The sequence below is a fragment of the Eleutherodactylus coqui genome, chromosome 2 (genome assembly GCF_035609145.1).
Source record: "Eleutherodactylus coqui strain aEleCoq1 chromosome 2, aEleCoq1.hap1, whole genome shotgun sequence".
Classification (NCBI taxonomy): Eukaryota; Metazoa; Chordata; class Amphibia; order Anura; family Eleutherodactylidae; genus Eleutherodactylus; species Eleutherodactylus coqui.
In genome coordinates, this window is record NC_089838.1 from 82,775,560 (window position 1) to 82,798,271 (window position 22,712).

Sequence of the window (22,712 nt, forward strand, 5' to 3'; positions counted from 1 at the left end):
TTGAGGTGCAAGAGGTGAAAACCGGGGTATCCTAAGTGCTGCCTCCAGATTTAGCCCAAAGCCAAATCAGTTTGTGGCAAAGCGGGTCCACATCCGCTTGCTGACCTAACGGTGCCCAGTTCTAGGTTTCGTCCAGTTTTTAGGCACCGACCACATTAATGTGAGCCAATACATCTAAACGGTGAAGCACTTGTGTTTTTTTTTCTTCAAAATGTACAATTACATTAAGGATTAGGCTAAATGTTGTAAGCTAGGCCGGTCTGTGTATGCAATATTGAGGACATATACTAGATGGTCCTTCTGTTTCTCCTAGATAGCCAGCAGATTGAATGAACATTTTTTTCTACCTACCTTTAATGGTAGAAAGCACACCATGTTTGGTGATGGAAAGGTGGGCTAGAGGGGTTATGGAGGAGGCCTATGCATTTTAATTCAAATTTTTTGCTAGGTGTGCTTTCATCTGTTTGCTGGTAATCTAGGAAAAATAGCTACAAAGGGTAGGGCCAAAGGTGTAACTGTAGTGGGCGGAGAGTATGCTGTCTTGCTTGGGCCTTTAGGAGAGGGTCGCTCACGCAGGTGGTGCGGCGAGTAGCGAAATGCAATCTGGAGACTTCTTCCTCTGTGGTTGGTTCTAGTATTGATAGTGAGATATGGAGTCATTGCTAGAGATACCGGGATCGGGGCTCCCCGTACAGTTTTTGGAGATTAGTTTTCAGATGTTTTTGTTTTTTTTCTATGAAATGGGCGGCTAGCTCTTCAGCAGTGGGATCCATCACGGGGGCCTGTTCTTTGGGGCTGAAGAGGGAGTGGAATGTATCGAATACTCGTTTGGGTTGTGGGATAGTGAGGAGACGTATGAACAGATCGGCGGTATAGATAGGGAATTATAATTGAAGGCTTTGTCAAAAACTTTGTATAGTTGGCCAGTGGATAAAAGTTATAAGTTTACGTAATTGTAATGCACGTTGCTGTTAGGCAGCATAGTACTGGCTCACAATCTAACCCTTTTCTTTACAACAGACTAAGGTGAGTATAGCGTTAATAGGTCTTGCACCTCGGTCTTATGTTAGTGTCAGCTGCCACACAACTGAGACTACTTTTGCGAGTAACGGCTTGGGGACCCCGCAGCGAAGACCAAATGCCACTTTGAGGTGCAAGAGGTGAAAACCGGGGTATCCTAAGTGCTGCCTCCAGATTTAGCCCAAAGCCAAATCAGTTTGTGGCAAAGCGGGTCCACATCCGCTTGCTGACCTAACGGTGCCCAGTTCTAGGTTTAGTCCAGTTTTTAGGCACCGACCACATTAATGTGAGCCAATACATCTAAACGGTGAAGCACTTGTGTTTTTTTTTTTTTTCAAAATGAACAATTACATTAAGGATTAGGCTAAAAGTTGTAAGCTAGGCCGGTCTGTGTATGCAATATTGAGGAGATATACTAGATGGTCCTTCTGTTTCTCCTAGATAGCCAGCAGATTGAATGAACATTTTTTTCTACCTACCTTTAATGGTAGAAAGCACACCATGTTTGGTGATGGAAAGGTGGGCTAGAGGGGTTATGGAGGAGGCCTATGCGTTTTAATTCACATTTTTTGCTAGGTGTGCTTTCATCTGTTTGCTGGTAATCTAGGAAAAATAGCTACAAAGTGTAGGGCCAAAGGTGTAACTGTAGTGGGCGGAGAGTATGCTGTCTTGCTTGGGCCTTTAGGAGAGGGTCGCTCACGCAGGTGGTGCGGCGAGTAGCGAAATGCAATCTGGAGACTTCTTCCTCTGTGGTTGGTTCTAGTATTGATAGTGAGATATGGAGTCATTGCTAGAGATACCGGGATCGGGGCTCCCCGTGCAGTTTTTGGAGATTTGTTTTCAGATGTTTTTGTTTTTTTTCTATGAAATGGGCGGCTAGCTCTTCAGCAGTGGGATCTATCACGGGGGCCTGTTCTTTGGGGCTGAAGAGGGAGTGGAATGTATCGAAAAGTCGTTTGGGTTGTGGGATAGTGAGGAGACTTATGAACAGATCGGCGGTATGGATAGGGAATTATAATTGAAGGCTTTGTCAAAAACTTTGCATAGTTGGCCAGTGGATAAAAGTAATAAGTTTACGTAATTGTAATGCACGTTGCTGTTAGGCAGCATAGTACTGGCTCACAATCTAACCCTTTTCTTTACAACAGGCTAAGGTGAGTATAGCGCTAATAGGTCTTGCACCTCGGTCTTATGTTAGTGTCAGCTGCCACACAACTGAGACTACTTTTGCGAGTAACGGCTTGGGGACTCCGCAGCAAAGGCCAAATGGCACTTTGAGGTGCAAGAGGTGAAAACCGGGGTATCCTAAGTGCTGCCTCCAGATTTAGCCCAAAGCCAAATCAGTTTGTGGCAAAGCGGGTCCACATCCGCTTGCTGACCTAACGGTGCCCAGTTCTACGTTTCGTCCAGTTTTTAGGCACCGACCACATTAATGTGAGCCAATACATCTAAACGGTGAAGCACTTGTGTTTTTTTTTCTTCAAAATGTACAATTACATTAAGGATTAGGCTAAATGTTGTAAGCTAGGCCGGTCTGTGTATGCAATATTGAGGAGATATACTAGATGGTCCTTCTGTTTCTCCTAGATAGCCAGCAGATTGAATGAACATTTTTTTCTACCTACCTTTAATGGTAGAAAGCACACCATGTTTGGTGATGGAAAGGTGGGCTAGAGGGGTTATGGAGGAGGCCTATGCGTTTTAATTCACATTTTTTGCTAGGTGTGCTTTCATCTGTTTGCTGGTAATCTAGGAAAAATAGCTACAAAGTGTAGGGCCAAAGGTGTAACTGTAGTGGGCGGAGAGTATGCTGTCTTGCTTGGGCCTTTAGGAGAGGGTCGCTCACGCAGGTGGTGCGGCGAGTAGCGAAATGCAATCTGGAGACTTCTTCCTCTGTGGTTGGTTCTAGTATTGATAGTGAGATATGGAGTCATTGCTAGAGAGACCGGGATCGGGGCTCCCCGTGCAGTTTTTGGAGATTTGTTTTCAGATGTTTTTGTTTTTTTTCTATGAAATGGGCGGCTAGCTCTTCAGCAGTGGGATCTATCACGGGGGCCTGTTCTTTGGGGCTGAAGAGGGAGTGGAATGTATCGAAAAGTCGTTTGGGTTGTGGGATAGTGAGGAGACTTATGAACAGATCGGCGGTATGGATAGGGAATTATAATTGAAGGCTTTGTCAAAAACTTTGCATAGTTGGCCAGTGGATAAAAGTAATAAGTTTACGTAATTGTAATGCACGTTGCTGTTAGGCAGCATAGTACTGGCTCACAATCTAACCCTTTTCTTTACAACAGGCTAAGGTGAGTATAGCGCTAATAGGTCTTGCACCTCGGTCTTATGTTAGTGTCAGCTGCCACACAACTGAGACTACTTTTGCGAGTAACGGCTTGGGGACTCCGCAGCAAAGGCCAAATGGCACTTTGAGGTGCAAGAGGTGAAAACCGGGGTATCCTAAGTGCTGCCTCCAGATTTAGCCCAAAGCCAAATCAGTTTGTGGCAAAGCGGGTCCACATCCGCTTGCTGACCTAACGGTGCCCAGTTCTAGGTTTCGTCCAGTTTTTAGGCACCGACCACATTAATGTGAGCCAATACATCTAAACGGTGAAGCACTTGTGTTTTTTTTTCTTCAAAATGTACAATTACATTAAGGATTAGGCTAAATGTTGTAAGCTAGGCCGGTCTGTGTATGCAATATTGAGGACATATACTAGATGGTCCTTCTGTTTCTCCTAGATAGCCAGCAGATTGAATGAACATTTTTTTCTACCTACCTTTAATGGTAGAAAGCACACCATGTTTGGTGATGGAAAGGTGGGCTAGAGGGGTTATGGAGGAGGCCTATGCATTTTAATTCAAATTTTTTGCTAGGTGTGCTTTCATCTGTTTGCTGGTAATCTAGGAAAAATAGCTACAAAGGGTAGGGCCAAAGGTGTAACTGTAGTGGGCGGAGAGTATGCTGTCTTGCTTGGGCCTTTAGGAGAGGGTCGCTCACGCAGGTGGTGCGGCGAGTAGCGAAATGCAATCTGGAGACTTCTTCCTCTGTGGTTGGTTCTAGTATTGATAGTGAGATATGGAGTCATTGCTAGAGATACCGGGATCGGGGCTCCCCGTACAGTTTTTGGAGATTAGTTTTCAGATGTTTTTGTTTTTTTTCTATGAAATGGGCGGCTAGCTCTTCAGCAGTGGGATCCATCACGGGGGCCTGTTCTTTGGGGCTGAAGAGGGAGTGGAATGTATCGAATACTCGTTTGGGTTGTGGGATAGTGAGGAGACGTATGAACAGATCGGCGGTATAGATAGGGAATTATAATTGAAGGCTTTGTCAAAAACTTTGTATAGTTGGCCAGTGGATAAAAGTTATAAGTTTACGTAATTGTAATGCACGTTGCTGTTAGGCAGCATAGTACTGGCTCACAATCTAACCCTTTTCTTTACAACAGACTAAGGTGAGTATAGCGTTAATAGGTCTTGCACCTCGGTCTTATGTTAGTGTCAGCTGCCACACAACTGAGACTACTTTTGCGAGTAACGGCTTGGGGACCCCGCAGCGAAGACCAAATGCCACTTTGAGGTGCAAGAGGTGAAAACCGGGGTATCCTAAGTGCTGCCTCCAGATTTAGCCCAAAGCCAAATCAGTTTGTGGCAAAGCGGGTCCACATCCGCTTGCTGACCTAACGGTGCCCAGTTCTAGGTTTAGTCCAGTTTTTAGGCACCGACCACATTAATGTGAGCCAATACATCTAAACGGTGAAGCACTTGTGTTTTTTTTTTTTTCAAAATGAACAATTACATTAAGGATTAGGCTAAAAGTTGTAAGCTAGGCCGGTCTGTGTATGCAATATTGAGGAGATATACTAGATGGTCCTTCTGTTTCTCCTAGATAGCCAGCAGATTGAATGAACATTTTTTTCTACCTACCTTTAATGGTAGAAAGCACACCATGTTTGGTGATGGAAAGGTGGGCTAGAGGGGTTATGGAGGAGGCCTATGCGTTTTAATTCACATTTTTTGCTAGGTGTGCTTTCATCTGTTTGCTGGTAATCTAGGAAAAATAGCTACAAAGTGTAGGGCCAAAGGTGTAACTGTAGTGGGCGGAGAGTATGCTGTCTTGCTTGGGCCTTTAGGAGAGGGTCGCTCACGCAGGTGGTGCGGCGAGTAGCGAAATGCAATCTGGAGACTTCTTCCTCTGTGGTTGGTTCTAGTATTGATAGTGAGATATGGAGTCATTGCTAGAGAGACCGGGATCGGGGCTCCCCGTGCAGTTTTTGGAGATTTGTTTTCAGATGTTTTTGTTTTTTTTCTATGAAATGGGCGGCTAGCTCTTCAGCAGTGGGATCTATCACGGGGGCCTGTTCTTTGGGGCTGAAGAGGGAGTGGAATGTATCGAAAAGTCGTTTGGGTTGTGGGATAGTGAGGAGACTTATGAACAGATCGGCGGTATGGATAGGGAATTATAATTGAAGGCTTTGTCAAAAACTTTGCATAGTTGGCCAGTGGATAAAAGTAATAAGTTTACGTAATTGTAATGCACGTTGCTGTTAGGCAGCATAGTACTGGCTCACAATCTAACCCTTTTCTTTACAACAGGCTAAGGTGAGTATAGCGCTAATAGGTCTTGCACCTCGGTCTTATGTTAGTGTCAGCTGCCACACAACTGAGACTACTTTTGCGAGTAACGGCTTGGGGACTCCGCAGCAAAGGCCAAATGCCACTTTGAGGTGCAAGAGGTGAAAACCGGGGTATCCTAAGTGCTGCCTCCAGATTTAGCCCAAAGCCAAATCAGTTTGTGGCAAAGCGGGTCCACATCCGCTTGCTGACCTAACGGTGCCCAGTTCTAGGTTTCGTCCAGTTTTTAGGCACCGACCACATTAATGTGAGCCAATACATCTAAACGGTGAAGCACTTGTGTTTTTTTTTCTTCAAAATGTACAATTACATTAAGGATTAGGCTAAATGTTGTAAGCTAGGCCGGTCTGTGTATGCAATATTGAGGACATATACTAGATGGTCCTTCTGTTTCTCCTAGATAGCCAGCAGATTGAATGAACATTTTTTTCTACCTACCTTTAATGGTAGAAAGCACACCATGTTTGGTGATGGAAAGGTGGGCTAGAGGGGTTATGGAGGAGGCCTATGCATTTTAATTCAAATTTTTTGCTAGGTGTGCTTTCATCTGTTTGCTGGTAATCTAGGAAAAATAGCTACAAAGGGTAGGGCCAAAGGTGTAACTGTAGTGGGCGGAGAGTATGCTGTCTTGCTTGGGCCTTTAGGAGAGGGTCGCTCACGCAGGTGGTGCGGCGAGTAGCGAAATGCAATCTGGAGACTTCTTCCTCTGTGGTTGGTTCTAGTATTGATAGTGAGATATGGAGTCATTGCTAGAGATACCGGGATCGGGGCTCCCCGTACAGTTTTTGGAGATTAGTTTTCAGATGTTTTTGTTTTTTTTCTATGAAATGGGCGGCTAGCTCTTCAGCAGTGGGATCCATCACGGGGGCCTGTTCTTTGGGGCTGAAGAGGGAGTGGAATGTATCGAATACTCGTTTGGGTTGTGGGATAGTGAGGAGACGTATGAACAGATCGGCGGTATAGATAGGGAATTATAATTGAAGGCTTTGTCAAAAACTTTGTATAGTTGGCCAGTGGATAAAAGTTATAAGTTTACGTAATTGTAATGCACGTTGCTGTTAGGCAGCATAGTACTGGCTCACAATCTAACCCTTTTCTTTACAACAGACTAAGGTGAGTATAGCGTTAATAGGTCTTGCACCTCGGTCTTATGTTAGTGTCAGCTGCCACACAACTGAGACTACTTTTGCGAGTAACGGCTTGGGGACCCCGCAGCGAAGACCAAATGCCACTTTGAGGTGCAAGAGGTGAAAACCGGGGTATCCTAAGTGCTGCCTCCAGATTTAGCCCAAAGCCAAATCAGTTTGTGGCAAAGCGGGTCCACATCCGCTTGCTGACCTAACGGTGCCCAGTTCTAGGTGTAGTCCAGTTTTTAGGCACCGACCACATTAATGTGAGCCAATACATCTAAACGGTGAAGCACTTGTGTTTTTTTTTTTTTCAAAATGAACAATTACATTAAGGATTAGGCTAAAAGTTGTAAGCTAGGCCGGTCTGTGTATGCAATATTGAGGAGATATACTAGATGGTCCTTCTGTTTCTCCTAGATAGCCAGCAGATTGAATGAACATTTTTTTCTACCTACCTTTAATGGTAGAAAGCACACCATGTTTGGTGATGGAAAGGTGGGCTAGAGGGGTTATGGAGGAGGCCTATGCGTTTTAATTCACATTTTTTGCTAGGTGTGCTTTCATCTGTTTGCTGGTAATCTAGGAAAAATAGCTACAAAGTGTAGGGCCAAAGGTGTAACTGTAGTGGGCGGAGAGTATGCTGTCTTGCTTGGGCCTTTAGGAGAGGGTCGCTCACGCAGGTGGTGCGGCGAGTAGCGAAATGCAATCTGGAGACTTCTTCCTCTGTGGTTGGTTCTAGTATTGATAGTGAGATATGGAGTCATTGCTAGAGAGACCGGGATCGGGGCTCCCCGTGCAGTTTTTGGAGATTTGTTTTCAGATGTTTTTGTTTTTTTTCTATGAAATGGGCGGCTAGCTCTTCAGCAGTGGGATCTATCACGGGGGCCTGTTCTTTGGGGCTGAAGAGGGAGTGGAATGTATCGAAAAGTCGTTTGGGTTGTGGGATAGTGAGGAGACTTATGAACAGATCGGCGGTATAGATAGGGAATTATAATTGAAGGCTTTGTCAAAAACTTTGCATAGTTGGCCAGTGGATAAAAGTAATAAGTTTACGTAATTGTAATGCACGTTGCTGTTAGGCAGCATAGTACTGGCTCACAATCTAAACCTTTTCTTTACAACAGGCTAAGGTGAGTATAGCGCTAATAGGTCTTGCACCTCGGTCTTATGTTAGTGTCAGCTGCCACACAACTGAGACTACTTTTGCGAGTAACGGCTTGGGGACCCCGCAGCGAAGGCCAAATGCCACTTTGAGGTGCAAGAGGTGAAAACCGGGGTATCCTAAGTGCTGCCTCCAGATTTAGCCCAAAGCCAAATCAGTTTGTGGCAAAGCGGGTCCACATCCGCTTGCTGACCTAACGGTGCCCAGTTCTAGGTGTAGTCCAGTTTTTAGGCACCGACCACATTAATGTGTGCCAATACATCTAAACGGTGAAGCACTTGTGTTTTTTTTTTTCAAAATGTACAATTACATTAAGGATTAGGCTAAAAGTTGTAAGCTAGGCCGGTCTGTGTATGCAATATTGAGGAGATATACTAGATGGTCCTTCTGTTTCTCCTAGATAGCCAGCAGATTGAATGAACATTTTTTTCTACCTACCTTTAATGGTAGAAAGCACACCATGTTTGGTGATGGAAAGGTGGGCTAGAGGGGTTATGGAGGAGGCCTATGCATTTTAATTCACATTTTTTGCTAGGTGTTCTTTCATCTGTTTGCTGGTAATCTAGGAAAAATAGCTACAAAGGGTAGGGCCAAAGGTGTAACTGTAGTGGGCGGAGAGTATGCTGTCTTGCTTGGGCCTTTAGGAGAGGGTCGCTCACGCAGGTGGTGCGGCGAGTAGCGAAATGCAATCTGGAGACTTCTTCCTCTGTGGTTGGTCCTAGTATTGATAGTGAGATATGGAGTCATTGTTAGAGAGACCGGGATCGGGGCTCCCCGTACAGTTTTTGGAGATTAGTTTTGAGATGTTTTTGTTTTTTTTCTATGAAATGGGCGGCTAGCTCTTCAGCAGTGGGATCCATCACGGGGGCCTGTTCTTTGGGGCTGAAGAGGGAGTGGAATGTATCGAATACTCGTTTGGGTTGTGGGATAGTGAGGAGACGTATGAACAGATCGGCGGTATAGATAGGGAATTATAATTGAAGGCTTTGTCAAAAACTTTGTATAGTTGGCCAGTGGATAAAAGTAATAAGTTTACGTAATTGTAATGCACGTTGCTGTTAGGCAGCATAGTACTGGCTCACAATCTAACCCTTTTCTTTACAACAGGCTAAGGTGAGTATAGCGTTAATAGGTCTTGCAACTCGGTCTTATGTTAGTGTCAGCTGCCACACAACTGAGACTACTTTTGCGAGTAACGGCTTGGGGACCCCGCAGCGAAAGCCAAATGCCACTTTGAGGTGCAAGAGGTGAAAACCGGGGTATCCTAAGTGCTGCCTCCAGATTTAGCCCAAAGCCAAATCAGTTTGTGGCAAAGCGGGTCCACATCCGCTTGCTGACCTAACGGTGCCCAGTTCTAGGTTTAGTCCAGTTTTTAGGCACCGACCACATTAATGTGAGCCAATACATCTAAACGGTGAAGCACTTGTGTTTTTTTTTCTTCAAAATGTACAATTACATTAAGGATTAGGCTAAAAGTTGTAAGCTAGGCCGGTCTGTGTATGCAATATTGAGGAGATATACTAGATGGTCCTTCTGTTTCTCCTAGATAGCCAGCAGATTGAATGAACATTTTTTTCTACCTACCTTTAATGGTAGAAAGCACACCATGTTTGGTGATGGAAAGGTGGGCTAGAGGGGTTATGGAGGAGGCCTATGCGTTTTAATTCAAATTTTTTGCTAGGTGTGCTTTCATCTGTTTGCTGGTAATCTAGGAAAAATAGCTACAAAGGGTAGGGCCAAAGGTGTAACTGTAGTGGGCGGAGAGTATGCTGTCTTGCTTGGGCCTTTAGGAGAGGGTCGCTCACGCAGGTGGTGCGGCGAGTAGCGAAATGCAATCTGGAGACTTCTTCCTCTGTGGTTGGTTCTATTATTGATAGTGAGATATGGAGTCATTGCTAGAGAGACCGGGATCGGGGCTCCCCGTACAGTTTTTGGAAATTTGTTTTCAGATGTTTTTGTTTTTTTTCTATGAAATGGGCGGCTAGCTCTTCAGCAGTGGGATCCATCACGGGGGCCTGTTCTTTGGGGCTGAAGAGGGAGTGGAATGTATCGAAAAGTCGTTTGGGTTGTGGGATAGTGAGGAGACTTATGAACAGATCGGCGGTATAGATAGGGAATTATAATTGAAGGCTTTGTCAAAAACTTTGCATAGTTGGCCAGTGGATAAAAGTAATAAGTTTACGTAATTGTAATGCACGTTGCTGTTAGGCAGCATAGTACTGGCTCACAATCTAACCCTTTTCTTTACAACAGGCTAAGGTGAGTATAGCGCTAATAGGTCTTGCACCTCGGTCTTATGTTAGTGTCAGCTGCCACACAACTGAGACTACTTTTGCGAGTAACGGCTTGGGGACCCCGCAGCGAAGGCCAAATGCCACTTTGAGGTGCAAGAGGTGAAAACCGGGGTATCCTAAGTGCTGCCTCCAGATTTAGCCCAAAGCCAAATCAGTTTGTGGCAAAGCGGGTCCACATCCGCTTGCTGACCTAACGGTGCCCAGTTCTAGGTGTAGTCCAGTTTTTAGGCACCGACCACATTAATGTGAGCCAATACATCTAAACGGTGAAGCACTTGTGTTTTTTTTTTTCAAAATGTACAATTACATTAAGGATTAGGCTAAAAGTTGTAAGCTAGGCCGGTCTGTGTATGCAATATTGAGGAGATATACTAGATGGTCCTTCTGTTTCTCCTAGATAGCCAGTAGATTGAATGAACATTTTTTTCTACCTACCTTTAATGGTAGAAAGCACACCATGTTTGGTGATGGAAAGGTGGGCTAGAGGGGTTATGGAGGAGGCCTATGCATTTTAATTCACATTTTTTGCTAGGTGTGCTTTCATCTGTTTGCTGGTAATCTAGGAAAAATAGCTACAAAGGGTAGGGCCAAAGGTGTAACTGTAGTGGGCGGAGAGTATGCTGTCTTGCTTGGGCCTTTAGGAGAGGGTCGCTCACGCAGGTGGTGCGGCGAGTAGCGAAATGCAATCTGGAGACTTCTTCCTCTGTGGTTGGTTCTAGTATTGATAGTGAGATATGGAGTCATTGCTAGAGAGACCGGGATCGGGGCTCCCCGTACAGTTTTTGGAGATTAGTTTTCAGATGTTTTTGTTTTTTTTCTATGAAATGGGCGGCTAGCTCTTCAGCAGTGGGATCCATCACGGGGGCCTGTTCTTTGGGGCTGAAGAGGGAGTGGAATGTATCGAATACTCGTTTGGGTTGTGGGATAGTGAGGAGACGTATGAACAGATCGGCGGTATAGATAGGGAATTATAATTTAAGGCTTTGTCAAAAACTTTGTATAGTTGGCCAGTGGATAAAAGTAATAAGTTTACGTAATTGTAATGCACGTTGCTGTTAGGCAGCATAGTACTGGCTCACAATCTAACCCTTTTCTTTACAACAGGCTAAGGTGAGTATAGCGTTAATAGGTCTTGCACCTCGGTCTTATGTTAGTGTCAGCTGCCACACAACTGAGACTACTTTTGCGAGTAACGGCTTGGGGACCCCGCAGCGAAGGCCAAATGCCACTTTGAGGTGCAAGAGGTGAAAACCGGGGTATCCTAAGTGCTGCCTCCAGATTTAGCCCAAAGCCAAATCAGTTTGTGGCAAAGCGGGTCCACATCCGCTTGCTGACCTAACGGTGCCCAGTTTTAGGTGTAGTCCAGTTTTTAGGCACCGACCACATTAATGTGAGCCAATACATCTAAACGGTGAAGCACTTGTGTTTTTTTTTTTCAAAATGTACAATTACATTAAGGATTAGGCTAAAAGTTGTAAGCTAGGCCGGTCTGTGTATGCAATATTGAGGAGATATACTAGATGGTCCTTCTGGTTCTCCTAGATAGCCAGCAGATTGAATGAACATTTTTTTCTACCTACCTTTAATGGTAGAAAGCACACCATGTTTGGTGATGGAAAGGTGGGCTAGAGGGGTTATGGAGGAGGCCTATGCGTTTTAATTCACATTTTTTGCTAGGTGTGCTTTCATCTGTTTGCTGGTAATCTAGGAAAAATAGCTACAAAGGGTAGGGCCAAAGGTGTAACTGTAGTGGGCGGAGAGTATGCTGTCTTGCTTGGGCCTTTAGGAGAGGGTCGCTCACGCAGGTGGTGCGGCGAGTAGCGAAATGCAATCTGGAGACTTCTTCCTCTGTGGTTGGTACTAGTATTGATAGTGAGATATGGAGTCATTGCTAGAGAGACCGGGATCGGGGCTCCCCGTACAGTTTTTGGAGATTTGTTTTCAGATGTTTTTGTTTTTTTTCTATGAAATGGGCGGCTAGCTCTTCAGCAGTGGGATCCATCACGGGGGCCTGTTTTTTGGGGCTGAAGAGGGAGTGGAATGTATCGAAAAGTCGTTTGGGTTGTGGGATAGTGAGGAGACTTATGAACAGATCGGCGGTATAGATAGGGAATTATAATTGAAGGCTTTGTCAAAAACTTTGTATAGTTGGCCAGTGGATAAAAGTAATAAGTTTACGTAATTGTAATGCACGTTGCTGTTAGGCAGCATAGTACTGGCTCACAATCTAACCCTTTTCTTTACAACAGGCTAAGGTGAGTATAGCGCTAATAGGTCTTGCACCTCGGTCTTATGTTAGTGTCAGCTGCCACACAACTGAGACTACTTTTGCGAGTAACGGCTTGGGGACCCCGCAGCGAAGGCCAAATGCCACTTTGAGGTGCAAGAGGTGAAAACCGGGGTATCCTAAGTGCTGCCTCCAGATTTAGCCCAAAGCCAAATCAGTTTGTGGCAAAGCGGGTCCACATCCGCTTGCTGACCTAACGGTGCCCAGTTCCAGGTGTAGTCCAGTTTTTAGGCACCAACCACATTATTGTGAGCCAATACATCTAAACGGTGAAGCACTTGTGTTTTTTTTTTTCAAAATGTACAATTACATTAAGGATTAGGCTAAAAGTTGTAAGCTAGGCCGGTCTGTGTATGCAATATTGAGGAGATATACTAGATGGTCCTTCTGGTTCTCCTAGATAGCCAGCAGATTGAATGAACATTTTTTTCTACCTACCTTTAATGGTAGAAAGCACACCATGTTTGGTGATGGAAAGGTGGGCTAGAGGGGTTATGGAGGAGGCCTATGCGTTTTAATTCACATTTTTTGCTAGGTGTGCTTTCATCTGTTTGCTGGTAATCTAGGAAAAATAGCTACAAAGGGTAGGGCCAAAGGTGTAACTGTAGTGGGCGGAGAGTATGCTGTCTTGCTTGGGCCTTTAGGAGAGGGTCGCTCACGCAGGTGGTGCGGCGAGTAGCGAAATGCAATCTGGAAAACTTCTTCCTCTGTGGTTGGTACTAGTATTGATAGTGAGATATGGAGTCATTGCTAGAGAGACCGGGATCGGGGCTCCCCGTACAGTTTTTGGAAATTTGTTTTCAGATGTTTTTGTTTTTTTTCTATGAAATGGGCGGCTAGCTCTTCAGCAGTGGGATCCATCACGGGGGCCTGTTCTTTGGGGCTGAAGAGGGAGTGGAATGTATCGAAAAGTCGTTTGGGTTGTGGGATAGTGAGGAGACTTATGAACAGATCGGCGGTATAGATAGGGAATTATAATTGAAGGCTTTGTCAAAAACTTTGCATAGTTGGCCAGTGGATAAAAGTAACAAGTTTACGTAATTGTAATGCACGTTGCTGTTAGGCAGCATAGTACTGGCTCACAATCTAACCCTTTTCTTTACAACAGGCTAAGGTGAGTATAGCGCTAATAGGTCTTGCACCTCGGTCTTATGTTAGTGTCAGCTGCCACACAACTGAGACTACTTTTGCGAGTAACGGCTTGGGGACCCCGCAGCGAAGGCCAAATGCCACTTTGAGGTGCAAGAGGTGAAAACCGGGGTATCCTAAGTGCTGCCTCCAGATTTAGCCCAAAGCCAAATCAGTTTGTGGCAAAGCGGGTCCACATCCGCTTGCTGACCTAACGGTGCCCAGTTCTAGGTGTAGTCCAGTTTTTAGGCACCGACCACATTAATGTGAGCCAATACATCTAAACGGTGAAGCACTTGTGTTTTTTTTTTTCAAAATGTACAATTACATTAAGGATTAGGCTAAAAGTTGTAAGCTAGGCCGGTCTGTGTATGCAATATTGAGGAGATATACTAGATGGTCCTTCTGTTTCTCCTAGATAGCCAGCAGATTGAATGAACATTTTTTTCTACCTACCTTTAATGGTAGAAAGCACACCATGTTTGGTGATGGAAAGGTGGGCTAGAGGGGTTATGGAGGAGGCCTATGCGTTTTAATTCACATTTTTTGCTAGGTGTGCTTTCATCTGTTTGCTGGTAATCTAGGAAAAATAGCTACAAAGGGTAGGGCCAAAGGTGTAACTGTAGTGGGCGGAGAGTATGCTGTCTTGCTTGGGCCTTTAGGAAAGGGTCGCTCACGCAGGTGGTGCGGCGAGTACCGAAATGCAATCTGGAGACTTCTTCCTCTGTGGTTGGTTCTAGTATTGATAGTGAGATATGGAGTTATGCTAGAGAGACCGGGATCGGGGCTCCCCGTACAGTTTTTGGAGATTAGTTTTCAGATGTTTTTGTTTTTTTTCTATGAAATGGGCGGCTAGCTCTCCAGCAGTGGGATCCATCACGGGGGCCTGTTCTTTGGGGCTGAAGAGGGAGTGGAATGTATCGAATACTCGTTTGGGTTGTGGGATAGTGAGGAGACGTATGAACAGATCGGCGGTATAGAAAGGGAATTATAATTGAAGGCTTTGTCAAAAACTTTGTATAGTTGGCCAGTGGATAAAAGTAATAAGTTTACGTAATTGTAATGCACGTTACTGTTAGGCAGCATAGTACTGGCTCACAATCTAACCCTTTTCTTTACAACAGGCTAAGGTGAGTATAGCGCTAATAGGTCTTGCACCTCGGTCTTATGTTAGTGTCAGCTGCCACACAACTGAGACTACTTTTGCGAGTAACGGCTTGGGGACCCCGCAGCGAAGGCCAAATGCCACTTTGAGGTGCAAGAGGTGAAAACCGGGGTATCCTAAGTGCTGCCTCCAGATTTAGCCCAAAGCCAAATCAGTTTGTGGCAAAGCGGGTCCACATCCGCTTGCTGACCTAACGGTGCCCAGTTCTAGGTGTAGTCCAGTTTTTAGGCAACGACCACATTAATATGAGCCAATGCATCTAAACGGTGAAGCACTTGTGTTTTTTTTTTTCAAAATGTACAATTACATTAAGGATTAGGCTAAAAGTTGTAAGCTAGGCCGGTCTGTGTATGCAATATTGAGGAGATATACTAGATGGTCCTTCTGTTTCTCCTAGATAGCCAGCAGATTGAATGAACATTTTTTTCTACCTACCTTTAATGGTAGAAAGCACACCATGTTTGGTGATGGAAAGGTGGGCTAGAGGGGTTATGGAGGAGGCCTATGCATTTTAATTCACATTTTTTGCTAGGTGTGCTTTCATCTGTTTGCTGGTAATCTAGGAAAAATAGCTACAAAGGGTAGGGCCAAAGGTGTAACTGTAGTGGGCGGAGAGTATGCTGTCTTGCTTGGGCCTTTAGGAGAGGGTCGCTCACGCAGGTGGTGCGGCGAGTAGCGAAATGCAATCTGGAGACTTCTTCCTCTGTGGTTGGTTCTATTATTGATAGTGAGATATGGAGTCATTGCTAGAGAGACCGGGATCGGGGCTCCCCGTACAGTTTTTGGAAATTTGTTTTCAGATGTTTTTGTTTTTTTTCTATGAAATGGGCGGCTAGCTCTTCAGCAGTGGGATCCATCACGGGGGCCTGTTCTTTGGGGCTGAAGAGGGAGTGGAATGTATCGAAAAGTCGTTTGGGTTGTGGGATAGTGAGGAGACTTATGAACAGATCGGCGGTATAGATAGGGAATTATAATTGAAGGCTTTGTCAAAAACTTTGCATAGTTGGCCAGTGGATAAAAGTAATAAGTTTACGTAATTGTAATGCACGTTGCTGTTAGGCAGCATAGTACTGGCTCACAATCTAACCCTTTTCTTTACAACAGGCTAAGGTGAGTATAGCGCTAATAGGTCTTGCACCTCGGTCTTATGTTAGTGTCAGCTGCCACACAACTGAGACTACTTTTGCGAGTAACGGCTTGGGGACCCCGCAGCGAAGGCCAAATGCCACTTTGAGGTGCAAGAGGTGAAAACCGGGGTATCCTAAGTGCTGCCTCCAGATTTAGCCCAAAGCCAAATCAGTTTGTGGCAAAGCGGGTCCACATCCGCTTGCTGACCTAACGGTGCCCAATTCTAGGTGTAGTCCAGTTTTTAGGCAACGACCACATTAATGTGAGCCAATACATCTAAACGGTGAAGCACTTGTGTTTTTTTTTTTCAAAATGTACAATTACATTAAGGATTAGGCTAAAAGTTGTAAGCTAGGCCGGTCTGTGTATGCAATATTGAGGAGATATACTAGATGGTCCTTCTGTTTCTCCTAGATAGCCAGCAGATTGAATGAACATTTTTTTCTACCTACCTTTAATGGTAGAAAGCACACCATGTTTGGTGATGGAAAGGTGGGCTAGAGGGGTTATGGAGGAGGCCTATGCGTTTTAATTCACATTTTTTGCTAGGTGTGCTTTCATCTGTTTGCTGGTAATCTAGGAAAAATAGCTACAAAGGGTAGGGCCAAAGGTGTAACTGTAGTGGGCGGAGAGTATGCTGTCTTGCTTGGGCCTTTAGGAGAGGGTCGCTCACGCAGGTGGTGCGGCGAGTAGCGAAATGCAATCTGGAGACTTCTTCCTCTGTGGTTGGTTCTAGTATTGATAGTGAGATATGGAGTCATTGCTAGAGAGACCGGGATCGGGGCTCCCCGTGCAGTTTTTGGAGATTTGTTTTCAGATGTTTTTGTTTTTTTTCTATGAAATGGGCGGCTAGCTCTCCAGCAGTGGGATCCATCACGGGGGCCTGTTCTTTGGGGCTGAAGAGGGAGTGGAATGTATCGAAAAGTCGTTTGGGTTGTGGGATAGTGAGGAGACTTATGAACAGATCGGCGGTATAGATAGGGAATTATAATTGAAGGCTTTGTCAAAAACTTTGCATAGTTGGCCAGTGGATAAAAGTAATAAGTTTACGTAATTGTAATGCACGTTGCTGTTAGGCAGCATAGTACTGGCTCACAATCTAACCCTTTTCTTTACAACAGGCTAAGGTGAGTATAGCGCTAATAGGTCTTGCACCTCGGTCTTATGTTAGTGTCAGCTGCCACACAACTGAGACTACTTTTGCGAGTAACGGCTTGGGGACCCCGCAGCGAAGGCCAAATGCCACTTTGAGGTGCAAGAGGTGAAAACCGGGGTATCCTAAGTGCTGCCTCCAGATTTAGCCCAAAGCCAAATCAGTTTGTGGCAAAGCGGGTCCACATCCGCTTGCTGACCTAACGGTGCCCAGTTCTAGGTGTAGTCCAGTTTTTAGGCACCGACCACATTATTGTGAGCCAATACATCTAAACGGTGAAGCACTTGTGTTTTTTTTTTTCAAAATGTACAATTACATTAAGGATTAGGCTAAAAGTTGTAAGCTAGGCCGGTCTGTGTATGCAATATTGAGGAGATATACTAGATGGTCCTTCTGTTTCTCCTAGATAGCCAGCAGATTGAATGAACATTTTTTTCTACCTACCTTTAATGGTAGAAAGCACACCATGTTTGGTGATGGAAAGGTGGGCTAGAGGGGTTATGGAGGAGGCCTATGCATTTTAATTCACATTTTTTGCTAGGTGTGCTTTCATCTGTTTGCTGGTAATCTAGGAAAAATAGCTACAAAGGGTAGGGCCAAAGGTGTAACTGTAGTGGGCGGAGAGTATGCTGTCTTGCTTGGGCCTTTAGGAGAGGGTCGCTCACGCAGGTGGTGCGGCGAGTAGCGAAATGCAATCTGGAGACTTCTTCCTCTGTGGTTGGTTCTAGTATTGATAGTGAGATATGGAGTCATTGCTAGAGAGACCGGGATCGGGGCTCCCCGTACTGTTTTTGGAGATTAGTTTTCAGATGTTTTTGGTTTTTTTTCTATGAAATGGGCGGCTAGCTCTTCAGCAGTGGGATCCATCACGGGGGCCTGTTCTTTGGGGCTGAAGAGGGAGTGGAATGTATCGAATACTCGTTTGGGTTGTGGGATAGTGAGGAGACTTATGAACAGATCGGCGGTATAGATAGGGAATTATAATTGAAGGCTTTGTCAAAAACTTTGCATAGTTGGCCAGTGGATAAAAGTAATAAGTTTACGTAATTGTAATGCACGTTGCTGTTAGGCAGCATAGTACTGGCTCACAATCTAACCCTTTTCTTTACAACAGGCTAAGGTGAGTATAGCGTTAATAGGTCTTGCACCTCGGTCTTATGTTAGTGTCAGCTGCCACACAACTGAGACTACTTTTGCGAGTAACGGCTTGGGGACTCCGCAGCAAAGGCCAAATGCCACTTTGAGGTGCAAAAGGTGAAAACCGGGGTATCCTAAGTGCTGCCTCCAGATTTAGCCCAAAGCCAAATCAGTTTGTGGCAAAGCGGGTCCACATCCGCTTGCTGACCTAACGGTGCCCAGTTCTAGGTGTAGTCCAGTTTTTAGGCACCGACCACATTATTGTGAGCCAATACATCTAAACGGTGAAGCACTTGTGTTTTTTTTTTCCAAAATGTACAATTACATTAAGGATTAGGCTAAAAGTTGTAAGCTAGGCCGGTCTGTGTATGCAATATTGAGGAGATATACTAGATGGTCCTTCTGTTTCTCCTAGATAGCCAGCAGATTGAATGAACATTTTTTTCTACCTACCTTTAATGGTAGAAAGCACACCATGTTTGGTGATGGAAAGGTGGGCTAGAGGGGTTATGGAGGAGGCCTATGCGTTTTAATTCACATTTTTTGCTAGGTGTGCTTTCATCTGTTTGCTGGTAATCTAGGAAAAATAGCTACAAAGGGTAGGGCCAAAGGTGTAACTGTAGTGGGTGGAGAGTATGCTGTCTTGCTTGGGCCTTTAGGAGAGGGTCGCTCACGCAGGTGGTGCGGCGAGTAGCGAAATGCAATCTGGAGACTTCTTCCTCTGTGGTTGGTACTAGTATTGATAGTGAGATATGGAGTTATTGCTAGAGAGACCGGGATCGGGGCTCCCCGTACAGTTTTTGGAGATTTGTTTTCAGATGTTTTTGTTTTTTTTCTATGAAATGGGCGGCTAGCTCTCCAGCAGTGGGATCCATCACGGGGGCCTGTTCTTTGGGGCTGAAGAGGGAGTGGAATGTATCGAAAAGTCGTTTGGGTTGTGGGATAGTGAGGAGACTTATGAACAGATCGGCGGTATAGATAGGGAATTATAATTGAAGGCTTTGTCAAAAACTTTGCATAGTTGGCCAGTGGATAAAAGTAATAAGTTTACGTAATTGTAATGCACGTTGCTGTTAGGCAGCATAGTACTGGCTCACAATCTAACCCTTTTCTTTACAACAGGCTAAGGTGAGTATAGCGCTAATAGGTCTTGCACCTCGGTCTTATGTTAGTGTCAGCTGCCACACAACTGAGACTACTTTTGCGAGTAACGGCTTGGGGACCCCGCAGCGAAGGCCAAATGCCACTTTGAGGTGCAAGAGGTGAAAACCGGGGTATCCTAAGTGCTGCCTCCAGATTTAGCCCAAAGCCAAATCAGTTTGTGGCAAAGCGGGTCCACATCCGCTTGCTGACCTAACGGTGCCCAGTTCTAGGTGTAGTCCAGTTTTTAGGCACCGACCACATTAATGTGAGCCAATACATCTAAACGGTGAAGCACTTGTGTTTTTTTTCTTTCAAAATGTACAATTACATTAAGGATTAGGCTAAAAGTTGTAAGCTAGGCCGGTCTGTGTATGCAATATTGAGGAGATATACTAGATGGTCCTTCTGTTTCTCCTAGATAGCCAGCAGATTGAATGAACATTTTTTTCTACCTACCTTTAATGGTAGAAAGCACACCATGTTTGGTGATGGAAAGGTGGGCTAGAGGGGTTATGGAGGAGGCCTATGCATTTTAATTCACATTTTTTGCTAGGTGTGCTTTCATCTGTTTGCTGGTAATCTAGGAAAAATAGCTACAAAGGGTAGGGCCAAAGGTGTAACTGTAGTGGGCGGAGAGTATGCTGTCTTGCTTGGGCCTTTAGGAGAGGGTCGCTCACGCAGGTGGTGCGGCGAGTACCGAAATGCAATCTGGAGACTTCTTCCTCTGTGGTTGGTTCTAGTATTGATAGTGAGATATGGAGTTATGCTAGAGAGACCGGGATCGGGGCTCCCCGTACAGTTTTTGGAGATTAGTTTTCAGATGTTTTTGGTTTTTTTCTATGAAATGGGCGGCTAGCTCTCCAGCAGTGGGATCCATCACGGGGGCCTGTTCTTTGGGGCTGAAGAGGGAGTGGAATGTATCGAAAAGTCGTTTGGGTTGTGGGATAGTGAGGAGACTTATGAACAGATCGGCGGTATAGATAGGGAATTATAATTGAAGGCTTTGTCAAAAACTTTGCATAGTTGGCCAGTGGATAAAAGTAATAAGTTTACGTAATTGTAATGCACGTTGCTGTTAGGCAGCATAGTACTGGCTCACAATCTAACCCTTTTCTTTACAACAGGCTAAGGTGAGTATAGCGCTAATAGGTCTTGCACCTCGGTCTTATGTTAGTGTCAGCTGCCACACAACTGAGACTACTTTTGCGAGTAACGGCTTGGGGACCCCGCAGCGAAGGCCAAATGCCACTTTGAGGTGCAAGAGGTGAAAACCGGGGTATCCTAAGTGCTGCCTCCAGATTTAGCCCAAAGCCAAATCAGTTTGTGGCAAAGCGGGTCCACATCCGCTTGCTGACCTAACGGTGCCCAGTTCTAGGTGTAGTCCAGTTTTTAGGCACCGACCACATTAATGTGAGCCAATACATCTAAACGGTGAAGCACTTGTGTTTTTTTTCTTTCAAAATGTACAATTACATTAAGGATTAGGCTAAAAGTTGTAAGCTAGGCCGGTCTGTGTATGCAATATTGAGGAGATATACTAGATGGTCCTTCTGTTTCTCCTAGATAGCCAGCAGATTGAATGAACATTTTTTTCTACCTACCTTTAATGGTAGAAAGCACACCATGTTTGGTGATGGAAAGGTGGGCTAGAGGGGTTATGGAGGAGGCCTATGCATTTTAATTCACATTTTTTGCTAGGTGTGCTTTCATCTGTTTGCTGGTAATCTAGGAAAAATAGCTACAAAGGGTAGGGCCAAAGGTGTAACTGTAGTGGGCGGAGAGTATGCTGTCTTGCTTGGGCCTTTAGGAGAGGGTCGCTCACGCAGGTGGTGCGGCGAGTACCGAAATGCAATCTGGAGACTTCTTCCTCTGTGGTTGGTTCTAGTATTGATAGTGAGATATGGAGTTATGCTAGAGAGACCGGGATCGGGGCTCCCCGTACAGTTTTTGGAGATTAGTTTTCAGATGTTTTTGGTTTTTTTCTATGAAATGGGCGGCTAGCTCTCCAGCAGTGGGATCCATCACGGGGGCCTGTTCTTTGGGGCTGAAGAGGGAGTGGAATGTATCGAAAAGTCGTTTGGGTTGTGGGATAGTGAGGAGACTTATGAACAGATCGGCGGTATAGATAGGGAATTATAATTGAAGGCTTTGTCAAAAACTTTGCATAGTTGGCCAGTGGATAAAAGTAATAAGTTTACGTAATTGTAATGCACGTTGCTGTTAGGCAGCATAGTACTGGCTCACAATCTAACCCTTTTCTTTACAACAGGCTAAGGTGAGTATAGCGCTAATAGGTCTTGCACCTCGGTCTTATGTTAGTGTCAGCTGCCACACAACTGAGACTACTTTTGCGAGTAACGGCTTGGGGACCCCGCAGCGAAGGCCAAATGCCACTTTGAGGTGCAAGAGGTGAAAACCGGGGTATCCTAAGTGCTGCCTCCAGATTTAGCCCAAAGCCAAATCAGTTTGTGGCAAAGCGGGTCCACATCCGCTTGCTGACCTAACGGTGCCCAGTTCTAGGTGTAGTCCAGTTTTTAGGCACCGACCACATTAATGTGAGCCAATACATCTAAACGGTGAAGCACTTGTGTTTTTTTTTTTCAAAATGTACAATTACATTAAGGATTAGGCTAAAAGTTGTAAGCTAGGCCGGTCTGTGTATGCAATATTGAGGAGATATACTAGATGGTCCTTCTGTTTCTCCTAGATAGCCAGCAGATTGAATGAACATTTTTTTCTACCTACCTTTAATGGTAGAAAGCACACCATGTTTGGTGATGGAAAGGTGGGCTAGAGGGGTTATGGAGGAGGCCTATGCGTTTTCATTCAGATTTTTTGCTAGGTGTGCTTTCATCTGTTTGCTGGTAATCTAGGAAAAATAGCTACAAAGGGTAGGGCCAAAGGTGTAACTGTAGTGGGCGGAGAGTATGCTGTCTTGCTTGGGCCTTTAGGAGAGGGTCGCTCACGCAGGTGGTGCGGCGAGTAGCGAAATGCAATCTGGAGACTTCTTCCTCTGTGGTTGGTACTAGTATTGATAGTGAGATATGGAGTCATTGCTAGAGAGACCGGGATCGGGGCTCCCCGTGCAGTTTTTGGAGATTTGTTTTCAGATGTTTTTGTTTTTCTTCTATGAAATGGGCGGCTAGCTCTCCAGCAGTGGGATCCATCACGGGGGCCTGTTCTTTGGGGCTGAAGAGGGAGTGGAATGTATCGAAAAGTCGTTTGGGTTGTGGGATAGTGAGGAGACTTATGAACAGATCGGCGGTATAGATAGGGAATTATAATTGAAGGCTTTGTCAAAAACTTTGCATAGTTGGCCAGTGGATAAAAGTAATAAGT